This window comes from Lissotriton vulgaris, chromosome 10 (assembly GCF_964263255.1).
Source record: "Lissotriton vulgaris chromosome 10, aLisVul1.2, whole genome shotgun sequence".
Taxonomy (NCBI): Eukaryota; Metazoa; Chordata; class Amphibia; order Caudata; family Salamandridae; genus Lissotriton; species Lissotriton vulgaris.
In genome coordinates, this window is record NC_141698.1 from 1,001,267,117 (window position 1) to 1,001,286,577 (window position 19,461).

The window sequence follows — 19,461 nt, forward strand, 5'->3', positions numbered from 1 at the left end:
CAGATGAGGATGGGAGCCCCAAAGATACAGTGGGGGTAGCCCAAAATATGTTGGAAATATCTGCTCAGCTTGCGGCATCCACAATTACAGAGGAGGATAGTAAGGGGAAAGCCGATCCAGTGGGAGAAGCTGAGGATAATACCACTGTGTTACCCCTGGTGTTAGAAGAAGTGCTGGAAGAAGAGGCTGGCGAAGATACAAGCGATAAAAAGGAAGCCCCCAGCGAGGATTTCTTTTCAGTCTCAGAGGGAGGGGAATGGTCGGAGGAAGACGATGATAGTCTGGAGCAAGAGGACAGTGGGTCAGCTACTGACAGTGAACTGGAAAAGGATGATTTCAGCCCCCCGACAACCGCGGTGAGATTCACGGCAGGAGAAAAAATACACGGTCAAAAACGGGATCATCCGACGACCAATCCTATGCTGGAAAGCCCTGGAGGGGAAGCAGCACAAATGTCTCTTCTGGAGGTGATACACCAGGAAACAATCGCACACAGGGAAGAAGCACGACAGGAAAGTCGCAAATCACAGGCGGCGGTCAGAAAAATGCAAGGAGTGGTGAGGAAACTGACTAAGGTCTGTGTGAATCTGAGAGAACGGGTCACTAATCTGGAAGAAAGAGTGGTGTCAACTGAAGCAGAGTCAGCGGCGGCCTCCAGCAAGGTAGATCTACAGGGAGAGCAGCTGATAGATGTGCAATGGAAACTGGAGTCGCTTGAGAATAGATCTCGACAGAACAACCTGCGCATATTGGGAATACCTGAAGGTTCAGAAGAGACAGACCTGAGAACCTTTGTGGTGAAACTATTCGAGCATGCTTTTACAGAATTGAAGGGATGGGATTGGGCTAAGGAGATACAGAGGGCACATCGCATTCCCTTTAAAATCCACAAAAATGCCAAGGAGGGAGATAAGCCCAGAGCAATTTTAATTTTTCTGGGTAACTTTAACCTGCGGCAGGCAATATCAGAGAGGGCGAGACCGGACAAAAAAAAGAACATTGATGGTTACTCTTTCTTTGTTCGCCCAGACTTTTGTCATGTCACGGTGGAGAGACGCTGGAGACTAAGGCAGATGATAAAACCATTTCAGGACAAGGGCTTGCAGGCATATTTGATAAATCCAGCACAGCTGAAAATAATTAATGATGGAAGAACACTATATTTCTCCTCCGAAGTGAAGGCCAAAGAATATTTGATCTCACTAGGGGTCTAGGAATTATCCGGTAGAGATGGACGAGTTTAATTCTTTGGAAAATGTGACTATCGTTATATTCAGGGGAAATAGAAACTAGCAACACGGTGTGGGTTGGGGCGTGTAGTGTGTAGTGTAGGGTGGTGGGGACTACAGTGTCAGAGGTACTAGGATGGGTTATTTTGAAATCTTCTCAAATATTACTGCGAACCATCACGTGCACAGACCACAGGTCTGAGCGCCTCTGAAAAAAGGGGGTGGGAGGGGGGGGGGGCGACTGGCCGAATGGGGAGAGGGGAGGGAGAGTGAGTAGGGGGAGGGGGAGGTGGTGGAGGGGGGAAGTGGGGGGGGGGGGAAATGAGTGGAATAAAAAAGAGAAAAACTTTGAGATGGAAATGGGTGTGACTTTGGTTAGTATTAGTTTCATGGATAACAGACATGTCAGAAACAGCAACTTTGTTAATAATGTCAAACATTAGTATATGTACCATCAATGTAGGGGGATTAAATGACTGGAAGAAACAACAGAGATTGACCCACTTTGCTAAATGTAATAATATAGATATACTGTGTACTGTGGACTCTTGGCGAACCACCAGCATCACCCTTACCTCGGAGGCGAACGGATCTACTTGGAAGCAGCCTGGTCTCTGTTTTTTTTTTAAACCCAGCATTTAAATCACAGCTAGCAGTACCCGCTGCGCGGGTCCCGCGTCGCGAGGGAGGCGACAGGGAAACGACATCTTGTTGTAACTTTGGGCGTGGAGCGATCTGAAGCTCCAAGACACTGCAGGGCGGCGAGCAGGCGGGGAGGCGCAGGACTACCTGTTCCAGGAGCGCCCGCCCGCCCGCCCTAACTCACACCACCTGGCCAGCTCTCCCTGCAGGCTCCTCCCCCTTTTTACCGACGGAAAAGCGAGCTGCACCGGACCTCTGGTGGGACTCTTGGCGAACCACCAGCATCACCCTTACCTCGGAGGCGAACGGATCTACTTGGAAGCAGCCTGGTCTCTGTTTTTTTTTTTAAACCCAGGATTTAAATCACAGCTAGCGGTACCCGCTGCGCGGGTCCCGCGTCGCGAGGGAGGCGACAGGGAAACGACATCTTGTTGTAACTTTGGGCGTGGAGCGATCTGAAGCTCCAAGACACTGCAGGGCTGCGAGCAGGCGGGGAGGCGCAGGATTACCTGTCCCAGGAGCGCCCGCCCGCCCTAACTCACACCACCTGGCCAGCTCTCCCTGCAGGCTCCTCCCCCTTTTTACCGACGGAAAAGCGAGCTGCACCGGACCTCTGGTGGGACTCTTGGCGAACCACCAGCATCACCCTTACCTCGGAGGCGAACGGATCTACTTGGAAGCAGCCTGGTCTCTGTTTTTTTTTTTAAACCCAGCATTTAAATCACAGCTAGCGGTACCAGCTGCGCGGGTCCCGCGTCGCGAGGGAGGCGACAGGAAAACAACATCTTGTTGTAACTTTGGGCGTGGAGCGATCTGAAGCTCCAACACACTGCAGGGCTGCGAGCAGGCGGGGAGGTGCAGGACTACCTGTCCCAGGAGCGCCCGCCCGCCCTAACTCACACCACCTGGCCAGCTCTCCCTGCAGGCTCCTCCCCCTTAACGTCAGGTATTCAATAACATTCAGGACAAACCTGCTGCGCGGGAGCGCGCGGGAGCGACCGGGAGAAGCCCGGGACAAGGGCGGGACCGTCTGTGGCCGTCAGGGGCCGGCTGAGGTCGGGTCGGGCCACCCCCCTAACATTTACTTCCTATATTTACTGTACTTCATGGTATGTTATAATTGACGTGTCTTCTGTTTGCTTTTTAACTACAGTTTCAAGCCATAGTAACGGTAGTGCCTTTATTGTTGGAAGAACATATTTGGATTGTTGTACCTCGTCCCTTGCATATTGTGTTTAGCGCAATTTCTGTTCTTGAACACTTAAAATATGACTTTACGGTCAGGTAAAGAAAGGCAAGTCCAGGTCTCCACCTCCAATGGTACTTTTACTGGTACGATCGATCAATTTTTTAAACGCACCACCACTATATTGGAGAAGGAGATCGCTCTTGCCGAAAAACGCCTTTCGCTTGACTTAATCACAGGCAAGCGATCCTCTCTAGGTAAAATTAATGAGGCTGTCTCTCCTGTCCCACTTTCTTTGTTGAACAAAGATAGTCCTGAAGCGAATGCTGACTCAGCGTTAGCAACTGCTCTCGAGAGTCAAACATTAGATTCAGAGGGGATTAGTAAAGAAAGTGTTTATGATACGGCCCATGATAACTTGTTGAATGGTGGGTCTATTTACCTTGACCAGTCTGGTGAGAAATCAGGACTCTCAGATTCCCCAAATCTTACTATAAGTTCTGAGCGAGCGAATTCTTCTACCCATTCGTAACATCCACCCACACACAATCCTGGGAAACGTAAAAGGGTAGATTTGCCTATTGGGGAACACACTGAGGGCCCGGGACCTACCTCTATATCCCCCACACAGTTACCTAATCTTAAGGCGGTTGTTCAACCTGAGGAACATAACACCTCAGTCAACATAGTAGAAGGAATACTCCTGGCTAAGATAGAGTTGCTAATTAAATCTTTACTCCTACCTTTATTTGAAAGGACCAGACTACTAAATACTAAAATGGATTCCTTAGACATGCTGGTAAAAGATAATATAGCGACATCCAATAGAATCCTCGCCACTCTAGCCTCTAAAGGTTTAGCCCCCTCAGCCCCAACCCTTCCGAAGACTATCACCACGAATAATAAAACTGGGGGTATTAGTCTAAAAGCGGCACCTTCTATTTCAAAAGTGCCACAGCAAAAACCCGTACCTGTAACAAAGAAAACACCTACTACTGAGAGCATACCCCAGCAAAAGGTCATAACGCATCCACAGGCTAAGAAAACCCCTACCCCCACTAGTCGTCATGACCAAAGTATTCGGCCCAGGTTCAAGCCTATCCCAAGGAAACAATGTGTGAACCTCCCCCAGAGTCACTGCCTTATACTATTATTTTAACTGGCGTGGCCCCCCTTGGAGATGGTAAGAGAGAAACACATAAGGATCTTTACAATAAGGTAACGTTCTGGCTGAATAAAAATCGCCCACTCCCTCCAAACTCGAATCCCGAAATCCTTAATGTTAGGAGGGTGGACTGGGTAGGCTACAGCAAAAAAGATCTTGAGGGGGATTGTGTGGTAATTAGTTTTAGAGAGCCATGGGTTGCTGAACTCATTAGTAGGGAACCAAGATATGGAAGAGTTGGGGATGTGCAGACCCTGTCGTTGCATTATTTTTATCCCACTCTACACACAAACAGAGCCCAAACACCATTTCATCATTCCAGAAGGGATAGACCAAGAGGAAGATTTCATTTTGAAACACCAATTTACCCAATGTTTCAACCCTACCTTTCGAACCGGTTTGCCCCCCTATCCGGTCTGGAAGGTGTGGACTGACTTGGCAATGAATCTCCGGTGCCTGGGATGATTGGAGCTGTAGTGAACTGCTCCCCCAATAATTCTACATCTATTACGGAAGAGATTGTTCCAGGGCCTAGCGAAATCACCCAGGGGGGGAAAGGTAGGGATAAACTCTCAAAACACATCCCTAGACCTTTGATCTCTGGGGAGACTGTGGACCCAGCTGTTAATCTGCCACAGAAATCTACACACACCCTCACTGTCTTGTCATGGAATATAGCGGGGCTAAAGGGGAAAATGTCAGAGGGTGATTGGGGTTCTTATGTGGATTCTCATGATGTAATCATATTACAGGAAAGTTGGTCAATTGACGCCATTTACCGGGTTGGTTATCTCAATTATTACAAACCAGCCTGTAAAGGCTCTAAAGGTCGCCCATCTGGTGACCTGGTCATTTGGATTAGACAATCCTTAGCATTTAAAATCAAAGACCTTCCTATTCCAAGCAATGACATATTAGCCTTGAAGCTAACCTGTAAAAATAACCATGACATTTTCCTGATTAATATTTATGCAAGGGGGCGACCTGGTGGGAAGCCAGTGAGAGCGGTAGATGATTTAGATTCCTTACTGAATAATATTGGCAGAGAAAAATATGTTATGGTGGCAGGGGATTTTAATTGCTCATTTGAACCGTTTCCCAATCTGGATAATGGGGGATATGGGGAAATCGATCAAATTTGGAATATTCCCCATTTAACTATTCCACCTGTTAAAAAAGTAACAGAGGCTGCGATGCAGTGGTTAGGTCTTTGTCTTGAATGGGATCTACGAGCAGCGAATGGAAGGACAAAATCAGACTTGATGGGAAAGGTTACATTTGACAATTCCCTCCATTCCAGCCGTATTGATTATTTCCTAATAAGGTTAGAGTTTTGGAATTCTCTGGAGGATATGGAAGTAGTCACAAGACCAGAAAGCGATCACAACCCTCTGGTAATAAAACTATTAATGAATGGGGGTTTCTTTATGGATACTGTTACCAATCTTGTCACTGCCGAGGCTGTTCTTACGAACGATTGTAGAAGGGTACGTTGGGCTAGGATCTTAGAAAATCCCACCATCATTGATAAGGTTACAGTTGAGGTTTTAGCAGCTACAAATCTGATGGTGCCCATATTAAACGAAGGCACATCATTGGATCAAATAGGGATGATCCATGAGTCTCTTTTTAACAAAATTAAAACTTTTTTTATTGAACCTGTAAAAGGAAGAAAAAATGGCCCAGCTCAAACCGGGGCAAAATGGTATAACAAAACATGCTGCCTTGCCCACAGCTCCCTGATAGCTGCTATCAAATCTAAGTCAGCCACTGATATAAAACTAGAAAGGGTTAACTACAAGAAGGTGCTTAAAGAGGCAAAAGCTAACTGGGATGAACAACGCTTGTTAGATTTATATCTTGCAAGTACCTCCACTAACCAACAAAAATTCTGGAAGGTTGTTAAATGGGGAGGGACTGGGGACCAGCAAGTTCCTGTCAACCATGTCCCCGCAGAGCAATGGGTCAAGCATTACGCGGCACAGTTTAGTAACACGGAACGGATCTCCCTTATTACTAGGGAAGATACCAGTGTACTGACTGTCGTGCCCCCACTTGACCAGATTGTTTTTACCAAAAGGGAAGCTATTATAGCCTTAAAACAAGTGCAGAATGGTAAAGCCCCTGGTATGGACTGTGTCCCTGTGGACTGTTTTAAGTTTGCCCAAGCACACTGGGTCCCTTATATAACCACCTTAGCGAATGCCATAGCCAGAGGGGCTAGGATACCAAACTCGTGGAAAGGGGCTGAGATTCTTCCCGTGTATAAAAAAGGGGATAGAACTGATGCTGGAAACTATCGTCCCATCAGCCTCATCAATGCCCTTCAAAAGGTAATTGCCAGAATGCTGCTAGGAAAAATTCAGTCATGGATGACAGAAGTTGATATCCTGTCTCCATTGCAGGCAGGGTTCAGGGCAAATATTAGCACAGTTGACCAGATACTAAGATTTGTTATGATCTACTGGAAAACTGTGTCATTGAGAGGAGGCACTATATACGCAGCATTTGTGGATCTCAAATCTGCGTTTGATTTGGTCCCCAGAGGTAAGATGTGGGCAGCTCTGAGAAGGATGGGTGTTCCGACTGCACTCCTAGAACTGACCATCAGGATGCATGAGGGAAACTTCGCTAGAGTCAGATGGGGTCGTCAGGGTCAGGTTACAGACTCCTTCCCCGTGACCCGTGGAGTGAGACAGGGCTGTGTCCTGGCCCCCACCCTATTTATACTGTCACGATTCGCCTTCCCCGACCTCTGGTAAATCACTGCCTGCACTGTGCTGGGGAAAACGGGATGAGAAAACTACAGATCCCATGATCCTTTGCACCGCGCGCTCCTATGACGCGACGCAGTGAAGGATTATCAGGAAGTCAGGCGGAAAGAGCTCTGCCGATTATTCCTGTTTGTACCTTTGGTCGAGTGCTTTGGAATTGTTGCAGCATCGTGGTTATCGGCAGAGGCCAGCTTTGTCAAGCGCTGGAGAGACACGCCGCCTTCAGCGTGTGGGTTCAGTTTTGCTCGTCTTCAGAGACTCGTCTGTGGATTATCCTGGTGAGGCTTCGGAAGCGCCTACAACGTGGGGTTCCCTGAGCGTGGCCGCTCGTTTGCGGATTAACTGGAGGGGCTTAGGAAGCGCCCGTGTGTCATTCCATCAGTCAAACTCCAGGTTTTTGCCGGGAAACGAGAGGGGCATTTACAGTCCTCTTGTTTGTTCAGAATACATCTGTTGTGTTTGTACAGGAAGCGTCTTGCTCCTGTTAGCGCAGGACACCGTGTTTTTGGTGCCGCTTTCAAAGAATACATTTGTTGTGTTTGTACAGGAAGCGTCTTGCTCCTGTTAGCGCAGGACACCGTGTTGTTGGTGCCGCTTTCAATCACTGTACTCAATTACCACTTTAAAGCGCGTACAGAGCTGGATCTGTATAGACGCTATTCACATACTTTGAGCTGGGTTTATGATTTGTTTTGCTAACTCTTTGTTAGGGAATGTTTGAGTGAGACCCTGGGGTAGTCGCGTCTTGCACACCCTGAGGTCCGTCCTATCAGCATTTCCTTGGAGGAGAAAGACTTTGTTGATTATTTACCACCGCTACCAGGAATGGGATCGTTCTTTTGTTTTCATTGAATGGTGTTCTGGGGCAACATTAGGTTATCTGTATCCTTCATAAGGGTAGGTGTTCCTGCTGGCCTGATCATTTGGAAACTAGGAAGGGAGGGAACCAGGGGGTTTGCTAATGATCTTTGTATTGTATTTTCCAGTAATTCACCAGGGGATATAGAAGCCGCCCTTAGATCCTTCCTGCAGATAGGCACCCCTGTGAGATATACAGGTGAGGTAATAGGGGTTTGGTTAGGTTTTTATTTATCACGGTTGAGGGTACTGCAGTACTTATCCCTTGTTTCTGTGGTTACAGGTTACGGTGACCAGAGCCCAACTGTTCTCCTCCGGACCCCAACTTTTCCCCCGCTTGATCACCTTAACAGTCTGGGCACAATCACAGTCAGACTTGGGTTGATCTAGAGGTGGGCCCCCATATAGCATCAGCCCCATCCTGAGGAGCATCCTGAACCGAACCTGACAGAATAATCGGCCTAAAAGTTCTGCTCCTCCTGGTTGGGTTGATACAAGGGATGGCTACCTTAGATGAGGTAGTGACCGCCTTAGGCTTAGTTCAGGTTGAGTTGGCCGCCTCTCGCCAGGAAACGGCTGCGTTGCAGGCACGCATGGATGCTATGCAGCGGAACCCGTTTGATGCAGGTAACCCTGCCCCTCCACCAACCTCGCTGGTAGTCGAAATGCCTTCTCCAGTTCCTTTGCCCCCCCCAGAGAGGTTCATGGGTGATAGAAAGAAAGTGCAGGTGTTTATGACCCAGGTGATGATGCATTTCACCTGTAAACCCAAATGTTTTTTGACAAACCAATCACGTGTTTCCTTTCTGATCTCCTATTTGGGAGGGGAGGCAGCCCAGTGGGCAGTACCCATAGTCAGGAACAATGATGGAATCCTATACGATTGGGATCTGTTTAGAGTCGAATTTGAGAAAACGTTTGATAGAAGAGCGGAGACCTTCTCAGCTGATAAAGAGCTGTTGGTTCTCAAACAGGGCAATTCGGATCTCGTGACTTACCTGAATCATTTCCGTAGATTAATCGCTGAAACTGATTGGCCTGAAGCCAAACAGATGGTTCTGTTTTACCAAGGGCTCACAGACAATCTTAAGGATGTAATAGCACAAGTTGAACCCCAGCCTACCACATGTGCAGCATTCATCGATTTGGCCTTGCGCTTGGATCACCGATTGAGAGAGAGAAGGGGAGAGTCTGGAAGAAGAGACAGAACCCCAGTGTTCGGGGAGAAACCGTCTAGTGGGGATAAAGCTGAGGGTAAACCTGAACCTATGGATGTGGGGGTGGTGAGAGCATCCCTCACTACCAGTGAACGAGAGCATAGTCGCAAGTTTGGGCTATGCTTGTACTGTGGGAAGAAAGGCCATTTTTTACGAGAATGCCCGGTGAAACCAAAAGGAGGACGCTATCGTAAGGGTCCAGGGGCAGTATCCACTGTCGATAAGAGTTCGGAAAACTCCGAGGCTTGAGTTCTATAGAAGGGAGGGACTCAAGTGTACATTTCATCCCTTCAATTACAGAAGAAAACCGAGTCGGAAACCAGTTGTTCTTCATAGACATTGAACTATGGATTGACCAAGACCCAAAGTATGTACGCGCCATGGTGGATTCCGGAGCTACAGGTTGCTTCATGGATTTAGTGGAAGCACGGAAATTGGGAGTGAATCCAGTAGACAAACCCATCATGGAGGAAGTGTTTGCAGTAGACGGTCATGTGTTGGAATCAGGTCCTATCACACAGCATACTCCGGAGTATGAGATGTGGTATGGGGGTGACCATAAGGAACTGATTTCGTTTAACCTCATCCAGGCTCCTAATTATGGTATAATATTGGGACTCCCGTGGCTGAAAAAACACGAACCCCAGATAAGATGGAACGAACAATATTTGGAGTTCTCCTCTTCCTATTGCCACGACCATTGCCTCCAGGAGAATTCTCGACCATCTATGGTGTTGGCAGTCACTCACACCGTTTCCACGGCTGCGGAAAAAGAGGTGGAATTACCCCAGTATTACCATGAGTATGCAGAAGTCTTCAGTAAAACCAAAGCAGAAGTACTTCCCCCACATAGGGAATACGACTGCCGCATTGATCTAACCCCCGGGTCAGTGGTTCCATGCGGTCGTATTTATGCACTCTCCCAACCCGAAACTATGCACCTACGGGAATACTTGGACAATCTACTCGCTTTGGGATTTATCCGTCCATCCCGGTCCCCAGCAGCTTCCCCCCTTTTCTTTATTCCGAAGGCAAATGGGGAATTACGGTGTTGTATAGACTATAGGGCTTTAAATGCCATTACCATCAAAAACCAATACCCCCTTCCGTTAATTCCGGTATTACTGGAACAAGTGAGATCAGCTAAAATATACACAAAACTAGATCTCAGGGGAGCCTACCATTTAGTACGCATTAGATCAGGCGATGAATGGAAAACCGCTTTCAAAACCAGGTTTGGGCTTTTTGAATATCTTGTGATGCCCTTTGGGCTATGCAACGCCCCAGCCTCTTTCCAATTCTTTCTTAATGAGGTGTTGCGAGAATACCTGGACATCTTTGTAGTCGTCTACATTGATGACATTTTAATCTACTCCAATGACGAACCAGAACACATCCAACATGTGAAACAAGTACTGGAGGCTTTACAGTTAAACCATCTCTACTGCAAACTGACGAAATGTGAGTTTCATGTCACAACCGTGGAATTCCTAGGGGTTATGCTCACTCCGTCTGGGCAGTTAATGGCCGAAAGGAAGGTGCGTGCCATTGCGGAGTGGCCCCAACCTGCCACTGTCAAGGACATCCAAAAGCTCCTGGGTTTTGCCAACTTCTACCGAAGGTTCATCTCTCACTTCTCGGAGCTGGTGGTCCCTCTCACAAGACTAACCCGGAAGAACACCCCTTTTGTATGGGGAACTGAAGAGCAAACAGCGTTTGATCTGTTGAAAACCGCGTTCACCTCTGCCCCGGTACTAGTCCATGCGGACCCACGCCTCCCTTTCGTGGTAGAGGCGGATGCATCTGAAGTGGCGGTGGGGGCTGTTCTCTCCCAGAGGAGTGAAGACACGGGTCATCTACATCCCATTGCCTTCATGTCACGCAAGCTAAATACGGCAGAACGCAATTATACAATTGCCGAGAAGGAATTGCTTGCTATTAAAGACGCCTTCACGGAGTGGAGGCATTGGTTGATGGGTGCCACACACCAAATCACAGTTTTCACCGACCACCGCAATCTTCAGTTTCTAAGAGCCGCACGTCACCTCACTCCAAGGCAACTGAGATGGATGCTTTTCTTTTCAGAGTTCCATTTTGTGGTCACCTTCCACCCGGGATGTGACAACCGGAAAGCCGATGCTCTTACCCGTCAAGAAAGCCATTCCACAGTGACGGAGTCTCCTGAAACCAGCATCATCAAACCTCAACAAGTAATAGGGGTGATCCATACGTCTGAATTCTTACACAAGGTAAAGAAAGGCATCCAGACCTTCGCTTGGAAGACGTGGATTCGGTTACACCCGGAATGGAAGATACGTCAAGGTCTGCCAAGGAAAGGGTCGCAATTGCTTCTCCCTACTCTTGCTTTGAGACAGCAAGTATTCAAGTGGTGCCACGATCTACCTTGCGCAGGACACACTGGAGGGCAGAAAACTCTGGAAAAATTACTACGCGCTTACTGGTGGCCCACCATCCGGCCGGATGTGTTTGCTTGGGTTCAACGTTGTGAGGTCTGCTCGCAGGCCAAAAGCGATCATAGACCAGCACAAGGGCTGTTACAAACAATGCCCACGCCTGTGAGTCCTTGGGAAAGCTTTTCAGTCGATTTTGTAGTGGGACTCCCTCAAGATCATGGGATGTCAGCCATAATAGTAGTCGTGGACTACCTGACCAAGATGGGCCATTTCATTGCCTGTAAGGGGGTACCAACGGCTAGTCAATTGGCCCAGTTGCTGCTTATCCATATTGTTCGGTTGCATGGCTTGCCTAGGGTCATTGTTTCGGATAGAGGGGCGCAGTTCACCGCTAGGTTTTGGAGGGTCTGGTGTGATCGTTTGGGCATTGCTTCATCATTATCCACCAGCTTCCATCCGCAAACAGATGGGCAGACCGAAAGATTAAACCAGACCCTCAAGCAGTACTTGAGGTGTTTTGTGGATACCTCTACGGAAGCATGGGTGGAGTGGTTATGGTCGGCTGAGGTGGCGTATAATGATGCCATACATTCCTCTACATTGTGTACCCCGTTTTTCTGTACTTATGGGTTTCATCCCAGATTCATTCCATTGAGTGTGCCCGGTGTTGAAGCCCCGATTCCACAGTTACAGACAAGATTGGTGCAGTTACGGAAAACTGTTTTGCAGGCCAGAAAAAATCTTGTAAAAGCTAAGCTTCGGTACAAGGCGCAGGCTGATAGACATCGTAGGCCTTGTCCTGGGTATAAGAAAGGTGATTGGGTGTGGCTGTCCACGAGGAACATTCGTTTTAAAAGGTTCAGTGTATTCAATCCCCGTTTCATCGGTCCTTATCAGGTGGTTCGTCAGGTCAACCCAGTAGCAGTGAAACTTAAACTCCCCTCGCATTTCAGGATACACCCGGTGTTCCATGTTTCTTTGATCAAGCCTGCTCAGGGCCCGAGTCGTGCCGCCCCTGCTCCTGTGCGGGTGGAACAGGAAGTGGAGTACGAGGTGCGGCGCATCTTGGACTCCCGTAGAGTCAGGGGGAGGCTCCAGTATCTGGTATCTTGGAAGGGATATGGTCCTGAGGAGGATTCATGGGAACCGGTGGGTGCGGTGCATGCGCCTCGACTGGTGCGGAGGTTCCATTTGTTGCACCCTGGTAAACCTGGTGGCAGTCAGTGAGTATTGTGAGAGGGGGTGTACTGTCACGATTCGCCTTCCCCGACCTCTGGTAAATCACTGCCTGCACTGTGCTGGGGAAAACGGGATGAGAAAACTACAGATCCCATGATCCTTTGCACCGCGCGCTCCTATGACGCGACGCAGTGAAGGATTATCAGGAAGTCAGGCGGAAAGAGCTCTGCCGATTATTCCTGTTTGTACCTTTGGTCGAGTGCTTTGGAATTGTTGCAGCATCGTGGTTATCGGCAGAGGCCAGCTTTGTCAAGCGCTGGAGAGACACGCCGCCTTCAGCGTGTGGGTTCAGTTTTGCTCGTCTTCAGAGACTCGTCTGTGGATTATCCTGGTGAGGCTTCGGAAGCGCCTACAACGTGGGGTTCCCTGAGCGTGGCCGCTCGTTTGCGGATTAACTGGAGGGGCTTAGGAAGCGCCCGTGTGTCATTCCATCAGTCAAACTCCAGGTTTTTGCCGGGAAACGAGAGGGGCATTTACAGTCCTCTTGTTTGTTCAGAATACATCTGTTGTGTTTGTACAGGAAGCGTCTTGCTCCTGTTAGCGCAGGACACCGTGTTTTTGGTGCCGCTTTCAAAGAATACATTTGTTGTGTTTGTACAGGAAGCGTCTTGCTCCTGTTAGCGCAGGACACCGTGTTGTTGGTGCCGCTTTCAATCACTGTACTCAATTACCACTTTAAAGCGCGTACAGAGCTGGATCTGTATAGACGCTATTCACATACTTTGAGCTGGGTTTATGATTTGTTTTGCTAACTCTTTGTTAGGGAATGTTTGAGTGAGACCCTAGGGTAGTCGCGTCTTGCACACCCTGAGGTCCGTCCTATCAGCATTTCCTTGGAGGAGAAAGACTTTGTTGATTATTTACCACCGCTACCAGGAATGGGATCGTTCTTTTGTTTTCATTGAATGGTGTTCTGGGGCAACATTAGGTTATCTGTATCCTTCATAAGGGTAGGTGTTCCTGCTGGCCTGATCATTTGGAAACTAGGAAGGGAGGGAACCAGGGGGTTTGCTAATGATCTTTGTATTGTATTTTCCAGTAATTCACCAGGGGATATAGAAGCCGCCCTTAGATCCTTCCTGCAGATAGGCACCCCTGTGAGATATATAGGTGAGGTAATAGGGGTTTGGTTAGGTTTTTATTTATCACGGTTGAGGGTACTGCAGTACTTATCCCTTGTTTCTGTGGTTACAGGTTACGGTGACCAGAGCCCAGCTGTTCTCCTCCGGACCCCAACTTTTCCCCCGCTTGATCACCTTAACAGTCTGGGCACAATCACAGTCAGACTTGGGTTGATCTAGAGGTGGGCCCCCATATAGCATCAGCCCCATCCTGAGGAGCATCCTGAACCGAACCTGACATATACTTTTTATCAACCAGGTGGTTAAGTTCCTCTCAGCTACCCCCACTGATGCACCATCACTGGGTGGGACCAAATTTCCCCTTTTAATCTTCGCTGACGACACCCTAATACTGGCTAAAACTCAGAAGGGCCTTCAGGTGGCCATTAACAAATTTGTGGACTTCTGTAATGAAAATGAGCTTGAAATTAATATTTCTAAAACCAAGTTCATGGTTCTGACAAAAAATAAACCACTGAGGGGCCATGTTACGATGAATGGGTCTAGTTTAGAACAGGTTGAAGTCATGACTTACCTTGGTGTTACAATGGACTATAGATTACGCTGGAAAGAGCAAATTGCGGCGCTCAGTTTGAAATTTGCTCATTTGTCCGGTTGTTTAGTGAAGGAGCAACGGTGTTCCTTGACCAAAAGAGTCCTACCTGCGCTTAAAATTTACAGCGCCAAAATTAGCTCAGCCATACTGTACGGGGCCGACATATGGGGGTGTGTGGATCTGGCGGCCCTGGACAGGATCCAGAATAAATTCTTTCAGAATTTAGTCAGCCTTCCTCCCTCAGCGCCAGCACTACCACTCATGATGGACATGGGCTTTCATTCTATTAAACATCAAGCCCTTTATAGGATGGTGGCGTTATGGAGATGCATATGGTCTACCCCGGAACTTGCCATGTTTGCCCAGGAGATACAGGATGTAAGAGCGCAACTGGGGGCAGTTGAAATACCATGGTTTAAGCTAATCAGGAATACTCTTAGTGGAATGGGCCTTCCCTTGCTCTGGTCCGAGCCGGGCTCTCATATCTTTCCCTCAAAGAAAGATTTTAAACTTCTCTTCTGGTCTATGGTAAAAGCAGAACACGTTGCTCTTTCGGAGAAACCTAACCTGACAGGCCTGTTTTTGCTTCACAAAGTAGTCCCACACACAGAGATCTATTGGGATGTAATCCTTAAAAGTTTAGACAGGAAACTATACCATCAGTTTCGTATAGGTACACTACCATTAAGGGCTTTTACTAGTGGTTGGCTGAAGTCGGAGTCCACTTCTTGTCCCTGTTGTACCGAAAGTAAAGAAACAATAGGTCATTTTCTATTTGTATGCACTGCTTATCACGAGCCACGCCATAAGTGGCTGAAGCCAATATGTAATAGATTAAACACCCGGGTGAGCAGAGAAGCATTGTCCATCTTGAGATTTAACACATCTGAATGGTTAACCATAGGACTGGCTAAATTCCTTGGGTGGGCCTGGTTAATTAGAACTAGGTATGTTTGTAGCACTGCGACCTGAAAAATCTAAACAGTCTGTTGCTTACTATATCTCGGGCAGTATTGATGAATTGTCTTTTTTTTCTCCCAAATGTTTTAAAAAAAATTTATAGACGTCTTTCTATGCATATTTAATTGAGTTTTTTATACAAATTTTTTCTTGTCTGTTTACATTTTTTTACATGATTTTGTCATATGGTTTGTATTACTATGTATGTATGTATGTATGTCTTTTATAAAGAAAATTTGAAATAAAGACGTTAAAAACTGAAACTGAAACTGATATACTGTGTATACAGGAAACCCATTTACCTTGGACTAAAAGGAAGCTATTGGATATGCATGGCTATACAATGCTAGGATGCTCATCGCAATCATCTACGATAAGAGGAGTAGCCGTTTTAGGAAAATGTAATTTGGGGGGGTGAAACGTACCAAAACAGATGGGTCTGGTAGATGGGTCCTGGTAGAACTGAATCTAGGGATTACATTGTGCATGATCTATGGGTCAAATGAAGATGAGCCAATAGTATTTGATGAAGTAGAAGAAGAGCTGGCTAATTGGGGTATCCCCTTGATAGTCTGTGGGGATATGAATATCTCGGCTGATTGGAGACAAGGAGGTAAATATACAGGGCGCAAACATAAGGTATATAGAGCTTTAGGCTCTTTAATACAGTCGCATGGTCTGGCAGATGTATGGGGGAAAAAGTGCCTGGGGATCCAGGATTTATGTATTTCTCACACCCGGCTCAGAAATATTCTAAACTGGATTATTTCTTTGTGTCAATGGGGGAACTATGTAATGTCAAAATTTTTAAACTTCCAAGAATAGTCTCGGATCATAACCCTCTGATATTGACATACAAGATCCCTAATGCGCTGAGGAAAACAACAAGATGGACATTTGAAAGGAAACTTCTAAATGATGAAAGGTTTGTAAAACATATTAAACAGTGGGCGAAAGAGTTTTTTGAGATAAATAGATATAGTACATCCCGAAATGGAGTATGGGAATCCTTCAAGGCATCATTAAGGGGGGAGACGATTAGCTGTGCCGCCAAGTTAAGGAAAGAGGATAGACGCAAAGTGGAGAAACTCACCTTAGAACTAGTAGAGTCAGAGAAACGACATATAGAGGAAATAGTCTTAGGCAAGGATGGTAGCGAAACGGCTAGAACTATGGCCCTGATTAAGGGAGATATCTTAAAAGTGATTACGCAAAAGGAGATTAGTCAATATCAAGCATATCGAGCAAGGCGTTATGAGACAGGTGAACAAGCCGGAAGAGCATTAGCGCTGCGCATTAGGCAAGAAGCTAATAACAAGCACTGGCGTTGCCAATAGGTCTCGCAGTAGGAAAGTTCGAGCTATTGGTTTTGTAAATGACAAAGCCCTTTATGTATTTAAAATGATAACCAAAGTGAAAGGCATTGTTATTTGCAATTGTAATGGCTCCAACTGTCGTACTGCGAGACCTATTGGCTGTGTGAGAGGCGTTGCATGTGTGAGAGGCGTTGCATGTGTGAGAGGCGTTGCATGTGTGAGAGGCGTTGCATGTGTGAGAGGCGTTGCATGTGTGAGAGGCGTTGCATGTGTGAGAGGTGTTGCATGTGTGAGAGGCGTTGCATGTGTGAGTGGCGTTGCATGTGTGAGAGGCGTTGCATGTGTGAGAGGCATTGCATGTGTGAGAGGCGTTGCATGTGTGAGAGGCGTTGCATGTGTGAGAGGCGTTGCGTAGTTGAGTGGCGTTGCGTAGTTGAGTGGCGTTGCGTAGTTGAGTGGCGTTGCGTAGTTGAGTGGCGTTGCGTAGTTGAGTGGCGTTGCGTAGTTGAGTGGCGTTGCGTAGTTGAGTGGCGTTGCGTAGTTGAGTGGCGTTGCATAGTTGAGTGGCGTTGCATAGTTGAGTGGCGTTGCATAGTTGAGTGGCGTTGCGTAGTTGAGTGGCGTTGCGTAGTTGAGAGGCGTTGCGTAGTTGAGTGGCGTTGCGTAGTTGAGTGGCGTTGCGTAGTTGCGTGGCGTTGCATAGTTGCGTGGCGTTGCGTAGTTGCGTGGCGTTGCATAGTTGCGTGGCGTTGCGTAGTTGCGTGGCGTTGCGTAGTTGAGTGGCGTTGCATGGTTTAGTGGCGTTGCATGGTTTAGTGGCATTGCATGGTTGAGTGGCGTTGCATGGTTGAGTGGCGTTGCATGTGTGAGTGGCGTTGCATGTGTGAGTGGCGTTGCATCCATGGCGTTGCGTAGTTGCGTGGTTGAGTGGCGTTGCATGTTTGAGTGGCGTTGCGTGTGTGAGTGGCGTTGCATGTGTGAGTGGCGTTGCATGTGTGAGTGGCGTTGCATGTGTGAGTGGCGTTGCATCCGTGGCGTTGCGTAGTTGCGTGGTTGAGTGGCGTTGCATGTTTGAGTGGCGTTGCGTGAAGTGAGTGGCGTTGCATGTGTGAGTGGCGTTGCATGTGTGAGTGGCGTTGCATGTGTGAGTGGCGTTGCATCCGTGGCGTTGCGTAGTTGCGTGGTTGAGTGGCGTTGCATGTTTGAGTGGCGTTGCATGTGTGAGTGGCGTTGCATGTGTGAGTGGCGTTGCATGTGTGAGTGGCGTTGCATGTGTGAGTGGCGTTGCATGTGTGAGTGGCGTTGCATGGTTGAGTGGCGTTGCATGGTTGAGTGGGGTTGCATGGTTGAGTGGCGTTGCATGGTTGAGTGGCGTTGCATGGTTGAGTAGCGTTGCATGGTTGAGTGGCGTTGCATGGTTGAGTGGCGTTGCATGGTTGAGTGGCGTTGCATGGTTGAGTGGCGTTGCATGGTTGAGTGGCGTTGCATGGTTGAGTGGCGTTGCGTGGTTGCGTGGCGTTGCATGTGTCAGAGGCTAAATGTAGCACAGGGAGACCTCCAGCGGTAAGACAATCAAAAACAACTTAGAAAACATTTCACAGTATGAAGAGGTCAAACTCATGAACGAGCGTGATACACCTCAGCTAAAAATCATGATAAATAACAACACACATTAGAAGTGAAACTGCAAGTACAGAAGGACCAGCTTTGCTTATTTAAAACTCCCACTTCAGGCAGATGAGTGTATTGGTGTAAAGCGTCTTGTGCACATGAGCAGATCGGAGTCTGGAAGCAAATACAAACAAGAGGAATGACTGAGGCGCATTGGTGTGAAGCACATCAAAGGGCTTCTCCTCCCCTAATTAGGTGAGGAGAAGCCGTTCCGGGAAACTGAAAGTACGGCCGGCCTGCGCCCGGCCATGAATAATTAGGGGAGGAGAAGCCCTTTGATGTGCTGGGCTGGCTGGCCCTGAATGCGCGTGCATGTTATCACGTGGTTCACGTGAACAGCATGAAAACCGCGGGGCTGAAAGCCCTTTAGTTTGAAGAGAAAATAGCCGACTTGAATTCTCCCCATTTCCCATTCCTGCGGAATGGTAAAGGCGAGACCTAAAAATAAAATCCCCAAGATTAATTATAATGGGGTAGAATATACGGATCCGAAAAAGATAATGGACGTATTCCAGAAATTTTACCAGAAACTGTGTGATCAGGAGGCGGGGGGTTACCATCCAGTCATGGGTACGGGCCACCATGTCCAGTGCTAGAGGAGGAAGACAGGGAGCAGTTGGATCTAGATATAACCGCAGAGGAGATAAAGATAGCCTTACAAGAACTAGCAGCTGGTAAAGCTGCAGGCCCAGATGGCATACCTATAGAAGTCTATAAGATGTTAGGGGAGGAAATTCTTCCTCTGCTCGAAGACCTTTTTAACGGCATAATTTGCTCTGGGAAGATTCCTGATTCTTGGAAACAAACTAATATAGTAATATTCCATAAAAAGGGGAAACCAGAGGAGAATTCGGGTTCTTACCGGCCAATTTCGCTGATAAATGCGGATGCCAAACTCTATTCTAAGGTATGGGCTAAAAGGCTAGGGGGAATTATTGGCCAACTTGTCTCACCGTGGCAGCATGGGTTTGTCCCAGGGAGATGCATCACGGAACACACTTCGCGTGCGATCTCGCTATTCGATGTAATGGCTGTCACGGGGGGGGGGGGGGAGAAATGGCCATGATCCTCTTAGACGCCGAAAAGGCTTTTGACCGTGTGGTCTAGGATTTT